Source organism: Capsicum annuum, chromosome 2 (assembly GCF_002878395.1).
Source record: "Capsicum annuum cultivar UCD-10X-F1 chromosome 2, UCD10Xv1.1, whole genome shotgun sequence".
Lineage (NCBI taxonomy): Eukaryota > Viridiplantae > Streptophyta > Magnoliopsida > Solanales > Solanaceae > Capsicum > Capsicum annuum.
The window spans coordinates 125,392,816-125,403,990 of record NC_061112.1 but is presented as its reverse complement, the minus strand read 5'-3'; the positions used below and the strand labels follow the sequence as shown (position 1 = coordinate 125,403,990).

At 32.6% G+C, this 11,175-nt stretch overlaps 1 protein-coding gene and 1 pseudogene across 2 annotated transcripts in view; both read left to right on the top strand.

Moving 5' to 3' along the window:
* The window catches only part of LOC107859267 (pentatricopeptide repeat-containing protein At4g02750), a 12,902-nt gene extending 10,000 nt beyond the window's left edge, over nt 1-2,902 (top strand). For both annotated transcript variants that reach the window (XM_016704216.2, XM_047406858.1), the window contains one exon: nt 2,800-2,902. The gene's annotated coding sequence lies outside the window, so the exon portion shown is untranslated. The remainder of the gene's footprint in view (nt 1-2,799) is intronic.
* LOC107859268 lies at nt 2,583-8,652 on the top strand (annotated as a pseudogene).
* The last annotated feature ends 2,523 nt before the right edge of the window (nt 8,653-11,175 follow it).

Below are 11,175 nucleotides of genomic sequence, written 5' to 3'. Positions count from 1 at the left end.
TCCAGTCTTAGCCATGCCTGATTATACTAAGACATTTTTAGTAGAAATTGATGCTAGTGGGAAAGGCATTGGGGCTGTATTCATACAGGAAGGACATCCTATTGCTTTTATCAGTAAGTCCTTAGCCCCTAAACACCAGGTCATGTGTGTTTACGATAGGGAATTGCTTGCACTTATTTTTGCTATTACAAAGTGGTCACATTATTTACTTGGAAGGACCTTTGTTGTCAAAGCTGATCAAAAGGCCTTGAAACATCTTTTGGAACAAAATATTCATACTGATTTCCAGGTAGCCGGCATCACTAAATTGATGGCTTTTGATTTCACAATTGAGTACAAAAAAGGGGCTGAGAACAAGGCTGCTGATGCATTATCAAGAAAACCTAAGACTGAGCTCTTAGCTATTTCATTATTGACACATGATGAAGCCTTATATGCAAGAATTCAAGCTTCTTGGCAAGCTGATACCACATTGCAAGAAGTGATCCACAGGTTGCAGGTTCATCCCTTCAAATCTTTTACATGGCTTAATGATCAGTTAAGGTGGAAAGGAAGACTAGTTGTAGGCAAGGATTTACAATTAAGGAAGGATATCATTACATTGTGGCATGCTATACTTCAAGGTGGGCATTCAGGGATGGATGCAACAATCAAGAGGTTGCAGGCATTGTTCTATTGGAAATCTTTAAACTCTGATGTTAGAGATTTCATCAATAAGTGTGACACTTGCCAGAGGAATAAGTATGATGCTTCTGCTTATCCAGGATTGTTACAACCTTTACCTGTACCTGATGGAGTCTAGACTGATGTATGCATGGATTTTATTGACGGCTTACCTAAGGTGCAAGGTAAAGAGGTGATCTTAGTGGTGGTTGATAGACTAAGCAAGTTTGCTCATTTCATCAGTCTTCAACATCCATATACTGCTCAAACTGTTGCTCAATGTTTCATGGATCACATTTTCAAGTTACACAGACTACCTTCTACCCTGACAAGTGACAGAGACCCCATTTTTGTCAGCTCATGGATTGTTGGGAGTCAAAGTACAACATTCTATTGCATACCATCCGCAGACTGATGGACAAACTGAGGTTTTGAATAGGACATTAGAGACCTATTTGAGGTGTTTCTGCTCAGATAAGTCTAAAGAGTGGGTGTCTTATTTGCCTCTTGCTGAATGGTGGTACAATACCACCTATCATACCACTCTTAAATGCACTCCATATGAAGTACTCTATGGCCAAGAACCTCCCATTCACCTCCCTTACTTAGTTGGAGAATCCAGTTCTGATATGGTTGATAGGTCACTGATTGCAAGGGAAGCAGTTATTCAACTCTTAAAGTTTCATGTCCTTGAGCTCAACAGAGGATGAAGGATCTGGCAGACAAGCATAGGTCTGATAGGAGTTTTGAGGTGGGAGATTGGGTGTACCTGAAAATTCAGCCTTACAGACAGATTTCAGTAGCTACCAGGCCCTTTAACAAACTGGTTGCTAAGTTTTATGACCCTTATTTGATTGAAGCTAGAATAGGTGCTGTGGCCTACAAGCTATTGCTGCCTAGTGATGTACTCATTCATCCTACATTCCATGTTTCTCAGCTAAAAAAATGTCATGAAGTCCCTTGCAGCATTGTACACCCTTCAGTTATTCAATTGTCAAGTCCTTACTGTCCTACCCCTGAGAGAGTTTTAGACAAAAGATTGGTTAAAAAGGGTAACAAAGCGGTGGAACAATTGCTTATTAAGTGGAGCAACTTGGATGAAGATCAGGCAACTTGGGAATTCTCTTCTGAGTTTCAATTGAGATTTCCCTCTTTTAATCCTTGAGGTCAAGGATCTGCTGAAGGAAGGGATATTGTTACAAGTATGCAATAGAGAGTATAAAGAAGAGAAGAAAGCAAGAATTAAGCTGAGCTTACATTTGATTAGTTGAAACTGTTAAAATGATAGTTGTAGTTTAAAATTCTGTTTTTACTGTAGCTGTTACTGTAGCTGCGTCCCAAAGTTAGTTAAGGCGGTTACAACTACCCAAAGTTAGTTAAGGCGGTTACAACTATCCAATTAAGAGTTTTACCTATATAAACCATTGTACTGATTGTAATATGAATTGAATAATAACATTTCTCTGTTCTCTCTCTCAAATTCTCTTCTCATCTTAGCTACGTTTCTCGGATTTTTCCTGACTAGTATATCAGTTTTTCGAAGATAATTCCTAAAACTGATCCACAATTGCCACTCGATTAGCAATTGTGCATCAGTATGTGCCTATTATCACTTGTCTGAAGTGGAATAAATATCTGAGTGATGATGAGGCACAAAAGACATGCTCATTCTTTTGGAGAGGCAAAAAATAAGTTAAAATTAATACTCTCTGTATCACTTTATTTATGTCTCAACTTGGATGGCCACAAATTTATTATTTTCTAATGTAATTTTGTTGCAATAACTAGTTATTTTTCCTTCCTATAGTTCCATTCTTAATACTGCGTTGAGTGAGAAAAAATCGGGTATATGTGTAATGCACTTAAAATATCCACACACCACCCTTTCAAAAAAAAAAATCATCATTTAAGTCTTTCAATCAAATAATTAATTGATAATAGTTTGTACTCTTGTTCCTCTTGTTGACTGATTCCTCGTCATAAGGGTCATCTTTTCAAAAGCTATATATAACAGAAGAATCTCAAAGTCATTGGATTGTGTTACTAAAAAAATATGAGAAATCCACCAAATTTCCACCTTTTGCTTAAGTTCCCACTTTTCTTGATCTTAGCTGCATTATCATCTCAAGTTTATAGTTTTTCCAGTGGTTTTCAAGAATTAGACAAGCCACAAGAGTTACTTCTTGAAGAAAGAGTTTTCCAGTTTTTCCAAGAATGGAAACAGAAGCATGGGAAAATTTAAAAGAATGAGAAAGAGGAAGCAATGAAGTTGGAGAATTTTAAAAGGAATGTGAAGTATATAGTGGAGAAGAACTCAAAGAGGAAATCAGAAGCATTCCATTTAGTTGGTTTGAACAATTTTGCTGATATGAGCAATGAAGAGTTTAGGCAAGTTCATTCTTCAAAGATGAAGATGCCTTTCAACAAGAAGAAGAAGACCGTTTCTGCAAATTCTTGTGATGCTCCTTCTAAGGATTGGAGGAAACATGGGGTTGTCACTGAGGTCAAGGACCAAGGAGGATGTGGTAATATCTCTTCTGCCTATTAAATTCAGTCATTTCACAATTTTCTATTTTTATCGGATTACTAATTTAAGCTTATTGCAGATATTAACTTGTACTTAGCTTACTACTTTACTTGATAATAGAGAGTCTGGAACCAAAATATGTCATGAAACTAAAAAAAAAATACCAAAATATGCCATGTATATAAAAGGTGACCATAATATGCTTAACTCACTTTTTAAGTGAGTTATATGAATTGTCTTTTTAAGTGAGTTGTGCATTGAATATATTACTTTACCTTTTCTCACTTTACCATTTATCTCCAATTTTCTCACTTTACCTTTTTTTCTCCAAAACGGCAAAACCTTCATGTTCCCACAAAACGCCACTGGTCCCCCATTGATTCAGCGTAATGACACATAAAATTACAAAATTTATTCTCCACTGGCCTTCCATCCAACACAAGTTTTGTTGATTAGTGATCGTTGGTCCTACTTGTTTTTTTGTACTTCAAAATCAAACAAGTGAGGTATTTTTCTAATTTTGCATATTTTTTAATACTGAATTGGAGTATGAATTTAGAATTGATGTGGTGTTTTTAGTAGCTTGTGGAATCGGCAATACTTATGGAACAAGTTGTTCGCACTTTTGAATGAGATATTCTAAACTTAGAAACTTTCATCAAATGAGACAAGTTGTTTTTACTTTTGAATAAGATGTTCTAAATTTCCCTCCACACTCAACATTATAGTGCAAAATAAGAAAATAAAAGTCTTTGTATCAAAAAGGGGGAAAAAGATAAGAAAATGTCATGGAAACCAGTACGAACAACTTGTCCTATAAGTACTGCCGATTTCACAAGCTACTATAAAATACCACATCAATTCTAAATTCATACTTCAATTCAGTATTAAAAAATATGCAAAATTCAAAAAATACCTCATTTGTTTGATTTTGAAGCACAAAAAAATAAGTAGGATCAATGATCACTAATCAATAAAACTTGTGTTGGATGGGGACCAGTGAAGAATCAATTTTGTAATTTTATGTGTTATTATGCTGAATCAATGGGGTACCAGTGGGTTTTGCCGTTTTGGAGAACAAGGGTAAAGTGAGAAAATTAGAGATAAATGGTAAAGTGAGAAAAGGTAAAGTAATATATTCAAAAGTGAGTTATGTAGAAAAAAATGCATAACTCACTTTAAAAGTGAGTTATGTAATTTCTATTATATAGCTCCCTTTTTAAGTGAGTTGTGTAGATAAAAATGTATTATAAATTTCTTATTCCTGATTTTCTTTTATGTCATCCATCCCTCCCTTATTTACTATTCTTTATCTTGAGCCGGAGATCTATCAGAAACAGTCTTTCTACTTCTTTGGAGGAAGCAGTATGGACTGCGTACATCTTACCCTCCTCAAACCTCACTTTGTTGGAATACACTGGGTTTGTTGTGTAGAAAAAAATGAATAACTCACTTGAAAAGAAAGTTATGTACTTTTTCAGAATTTTAACTCCATTTGACAACTTTCGTTAAAGACAATTCATATAATTCATTTAAAAAGTGAGTTAAGCATATTATGATCACCTTTTATATACATGACATATTTTGGTACTTTTTTAGTTTCATGGCATATTTTGGTTCCGGACTCAATAATAGAGAGTCCAGAACTAAAATATGTCATGAAACTAAAAAAAGTATCAAAATATGTCATGTATTTAAAATGTTACCATAATATGCTTAACTCTCTTTTAAAGAGAGTTGTATGTATTATTTTTAACGTAAGTTGTCAAACAGAGTTAAATTTTTGAAAAAGTACATAACTTACTTAAAACGAGAATTATACATTTTTTTCTACATAACTCACTTTTTAAGTGAGTTATATAATAAAAGTTACATAAATCACTTAAAAAGAGAGTTATGCATTTTTTTCTACATAATTCACTTTTTAAGTGAGTTATGTAATAAAAGTTACATAACTCACTTAAAAAGAGAGTTATGCATTTTTTTCTAACTCACTAAAAAGGTGAGTTATGCAAATGAAAAGCTTGTGAATTATAAATGAAGAGAAAATGTAAAGGAGAACAAGTAGTTATTTGGAATACCATACAGGCATGCCTAATTAGTAATATCAATAACTTATGCTAATTAAGGTTGCAATCTAACTTTGGGTGGGGTGAACTTGTGCATAGGGTGTTAATGGTTAGGTTTGGGTCGATTTTGGGGTAAAATCAAATTAATTTAGTCGATTTTTAATCATTAAAATCAAACGAAATCAAATATAATTTATATAATGATAATTCTCTCTTTTAATTTTTTTCGTTTGTTAACCTTTTATGGTGGTGACTATCATGGATTATGACAAAAATATCTAAAGATCTATTAGCTTTAATCAATTGAATAAAGTCGGCACACACACATATATATAGGTAAATCTCATTGTTGTTTCTCTAAATAAATGAGTTTGACTTCATGATTTTCTTTTAATAAATGGGCTTAAGATGTAAAGTTCATTATCCTATTAGAGATAACAACAATTTTCATGAAAAAGGTACAAAGAATTGAAAATTATTTATAACATATAATATATTATATATGTTATTATAAAATTTGCGTATATAATTTATCATTTCGGAGTAAGTTTTATTCAGTTTATTTTAAATAAAATCAAACCAAATCAAGTATTATCGATTTTTAAAAATTTAAATCCAAACTAAATCAAAACCAAATAAAACCGATTTATTTAATCGGTTTGGTTCGATTTTTCGACTCAAATCGATTTCTAAACAAATCATGAACCACCAAATGACGCATAATGGGGATGCATTAATTAGGTTAGGTTAGAAGAAGTAGTAATTGATAAAGTTTTGATGACTCCTAAACTCCTAATTACTACTTACAATTCATATATTTGTGTTGTGATATGAAGAAGCTTGTTGGATTCTAAACTTGCATTTTTTTCTCTTCATTTATAATTCAAAAGCTCATTTAAGCGAGTTATGTAATTTTTATTACATTACTCACTTAAAAAGTAAGTTATGTGAAAAAAAATGCATAACCCTCTTTTTAAGTGAGTTATGTAACTTTTATTAAATAATTCACTTAAAAAGTGAGTTATGTAGAAAAAAATGTATGTCTTTTTTTATGCGAGTTATGTACTTTTTTAGAAATTTAACTTCGTTTGACAACTTCAATACATATAACTCTCTTAAAAAGAGAGTTAAGCATATTATGGCAACATTTTAAATACATGACATATTTTGGTACTTTTTTTAGTTTGATGGTATATTTTGGTTCTGGACTCTATAATAGCCATGGTAGTCTTGTTTTGAACAAAAGAGAAACAGTTGTAGCTTCATTTAGTTCATAGATCTTTAATTCCCATGTTGTTGATGCCTAATTTAATGAAACAAATGAAAATTCAGTAGTACAACCTTCAATTTTTGGCTCATTCAATTCCATTATAATCACTTTGTTGATCAAGTGATTCTCTTGATAGGCAGCTAGCACCAATGTTGGTTTAGGCATATCAATGAGCCTGAAATTATGCACCATTTCTAAAATATCTCTGATTTCTACATAACAAATGCAGGATGTTGTTGGGCATTTTCGGCAACTGGAGCCATAGAAGGAATAAATGCATTAGTCACGGGAGAACTTATTAGCCTTTCAACTGAAGAACTTGTCAACTGTGACACTTCCAATAAAGGCTATGAAGGTGGACTTATGGACTCTGCGTTTACATTTGCGATCAACAATGGGGGATCGATTCAGCACGAACTTGCAATTATAACAAGGCCTGTGATGGTGCAAATTCCCTATGATATTTTTTCAGTTCACTTTTTTCATATTTTTTGAAAAAATCTTCATCATATTTGCTCAACAGTTGAACAAGAAGGCCCTAACAATTGATGGATACCAAGATGTTGCACAAGAAGAAAGTGCCCTACTTTGTGCTGTTGCTAGACAACCTATTAGTGTAGGCATAGATGGGAAAAGCCTTGATTTTCAACTATATGCAGCAGGTGTAACTCTTATACATTTGTCATTTTTATAATTACTTAATATCTTTTTCAACAAATCCCGTTATTAAGCTCTTGGCCTTTCCTTGTTTTTTGGGGTTATTGCAGGGAATCTACGATGGAGAATGCTCTAGTAATCCAGATGACCTATCTCATGCAGTACTTATTGTAGGATATGGTTCTGAAGGAGGGGTTGACTATTGGATTATCAAGAATTCATGGGGAAAATCTTGGGGCATGGAGGGGTACGCATTTATAAAAAGGAACACTAGTTTGCCCTATGGGGTTTGTGCTATTAATTCATTGGCATCTTATCCCACAAAAAAATCGTCTTCCATTCCACCATCCCCTCCAGTTCCTCCACCACCTCCAAAACCAAATATATGTGAAGACGGCTTATATTACTGTCCAGAAGGTCAAACATGCTGCTGTGGCTTAGATTTCTTTGGCATGTGCTTAGTTCACGGATGCTGTCCTATTGAAAATGGTATTTGCTGTGAGGATTCACAATTATGCTGCCCACAAGACTTCCCTTATTGTGATGTTTTGCAAGGCCTCTGCCACAAGGTATGACTTGAGCTGATGAGATATATTCTTGTTAATTCCCACCAATCTTTTGAATCTTCAAGTGTCTTCATAATAGCGAGACTTGAAGTCTAGAGATACTCGTGAGGTCTCTCTCTCTCTCTCTCTCACACACACACACACACACGCATGCGCGATAGGTGTGAAACGGATTCTCACGCCCCTTCTCCTTCCTCTTTCTCTACATATAAGTACCTCATCTTTTCAACAAATATATGCATGCTAATCATTTCATTCTACATACTATTTTAATGTACGATATATACCACATATATTTTCACATTTCATGCATTCATATATTGTGTGTTTCCCTTTTTGCAGGATTATGGAGACAAAGTTGGAGTTGCTGCAATGAGGAGAAGGATGGCCAACTTCAAGCTGCCATGGAGTAGTGGTACTGAGGGAATAGGAAAAATGGACCAAACCCTCCAATGGAAGAGGAATCTGTTTGCTGCGATGCGCTGAAAAAACTAAGTTATTATGATTTCGTCTTCCTAACGGGCACTCTCACTGTCAATCTGGTTCTTGTTGTCAGGTAAATGCTGTACAAAAATATATAATAAAAGATAAAATGTACAAAAATCTTTTGATTATCTATGTATGATAATTTTGAATTACAATCAAGAAGTTCTTGAGCTGAAAGGCTTTTTAGTTGACCAGTAACTATCACATTTATTCCCTCCATTGATCCACACGCCGAAAATGGTCAATAAGATCCTGGAGATGTTATGCATAAATCAAGTATATTTTTACAAATGATGCTGACAAGCAAACTTTCTCATAGGGAGCTGCTTAATTCAGGACTACAAGTAGCTTGAGACTTTTTGTATCAAGAATGTTCATGTACTGACTGTTAAAATTTCAGGTTTTAAGTATTATATTTCACCTTCTTTCAAGTCCAAATGTGCTCAAATGAATTTAAAGAACAATATTATTATATGAAATCACTCATAAAACAATAAACTTGGCATGAAATTGCGACTATGATCAAGATTATTAGGGCTTTTTTGTGGATTTCCCATTTTGTTTGGAATAATAGGCAATTTGAGATGTTCTTGTGGCTAATCTTACATTGTTATATTAATACTAGTTTAATTAGGAGAGGATGAACCTCATTGATTCTACTAATCTGTCAAACAAATTAGAAGCTTGTAGTTGTATAAGCAAGAATATTACAACTACAAAAGAATTTTTTGTGGTTGTTTAGAGGTCCTTGTGTCACTTTGTGGATTACCAGAGAATATTAGGGATGCAATAACAAAATTTTGAGAAACTAAAAATAATTATAAGTAGGGATGACCATTGGTCTTGTAAGCTGGTCATATGTAAGGGTGTCTGATTTCTTATTGTAATGTCTGTTTACTTATTGTAAGGATTTAACTTATAAGCATTTTTGTTCTACTAAAAACTAAACAAATAAAAAATTACTTCAAACCAGTTTAACCAATTTGTAAGTTTATCAAAACATCCACTTATTACAAAAGTTCCTCCGTCCCATTTTGGGATGTTCATCTTGTATCTGGATGAAAGAAACCAAAACAAAAAACAGAGTTCAGAAAACATGAGAGTATTTGAACGATAAAATTGAGAGTGTTTGATTGAAGAGCTTGATTTGTTGATTCAGAATCTGAAATTCAAAAGTTATTCCTGAAGTTAAGGGATTCAACAGACACGCCATAATTATCATCCCGTTAATTGCTCACTGAATTTAAATAATCTGCTGTTATTTTTCATTTATATCGTCAATTAGTTAATTATTTATGTATAGATTAGTTATGTATCTTGAGTCTCTTTTATGTATCAGGGGTCTCAAAATTCGGGATTTAATGTAATTATTAAAAGAGCCGGGGAAAATATAAGGAAAAATTAGATATCAAAGTTGTTTATACTTACTCAAAACCTCTTACTTTATGATGAAATTACACTTTGTTCTTGCTTTATCTGTACATTTCTTCTTTGGATTCAACTAAAGTGCATTGAAAAGCCCAATTGAACCTTGTCCATATTGGGTGAAACGCATTGCATATGCGGCCTATTTTCGGACTCCAGTTAACATTATAAGCGGAATTCCTATAAAATGGACATGTATCTAATGATTTTTTGTCACCACTTATAAATAATTCAATTATTCTATGCCCAAATCGTAAAAAAAAAAAAAAAAAAAAAAAAGTATTGTTTTGAGGTGCTAGTCTTTATCACAATTCGATATATAGAGCATAGTGTTTGGAAGTTACATATGATAATTGTATAATATATCAAGACTAAAGAAAATACTGACTAGCCTTTTCTTCTTTTGCGTATATAGTCGATTAGGGGAATTGAAGAGGAAAAATTTTAGAAATAGCAGTTGTAGAGCCATAATTATAACTTTTATAGTAATAGTTTTAAAATTACGAAAAATAGCAATATGTATTTTATATTTTAGTAAAAGGTTGCTATAAAAATACATATACAAATATGTTTAAACGTTCCTTATTAAACTCTAATTAGTTAGAGTAAATTAAGGGATAAAGCTGTTCCTTATTTTAAGCAACATTTAATTAACAAATACCTTTACCATTAATGACTCTTTTTTTTTTTACCTTAACCGTTCATTCACAATTTGAAATTCAAAAATCGTTTTCCATATACATCATGTAAAAGCATTTAAAAAAAAATTGAGAGATTCAAATATCATTGATGAACTCTGTATTTTACGAAGAATATTTGAATAATCAACTCCACGATTACAGGTATGGTTAAATAAACATTTTAGATCATGTTTATGGAATTGCGAAAATATTTTGAAAGTTAATAACAATATGGGTTAATGATCAAGAAGTTGAAAATTTTATATATTGTATTTTGAATTTTATAAGTTATGGGTGAAAATATTTTTCAAATACTTTTTTTTCTCAAAAATCAAAGATTTCCTTTTCGTCATATATGTATGAAACTAAATTAAACTTCTTAAATGCTAAATTTAAATTGTAGTAGATGATACACATTATTCTGATGAAAAATTAATTTTTCGTGGAAATTTTTTTTTGGTTGTATATATACAAATTATTAATTGGATGCAGTACATATTATATAATTGAATTTGTATTTAATATTTTGTAGTGTTCTGGACCTTGACGACGGGAAGCATACCTGTTCTCATTAAATATACTGGTAGTATGAACAACAATATGAAGATTACATCAGTGATGCAATATTGTTGAGCATAAACTCTTCATACAACCAACTGCGCAAAGTACTAGCTTCACACATGGATGTCGATTTGACACACAATAGCATTCAAATTGAATATCAGTTAACAGATATAGAAGGTAAAATACGTATACGTAATGACATGGATTTGAAGGTTTACATTATGCAGAAAAGGGAGGTAAAGGCAATGAGTGCTTTGCCCTTGTACAT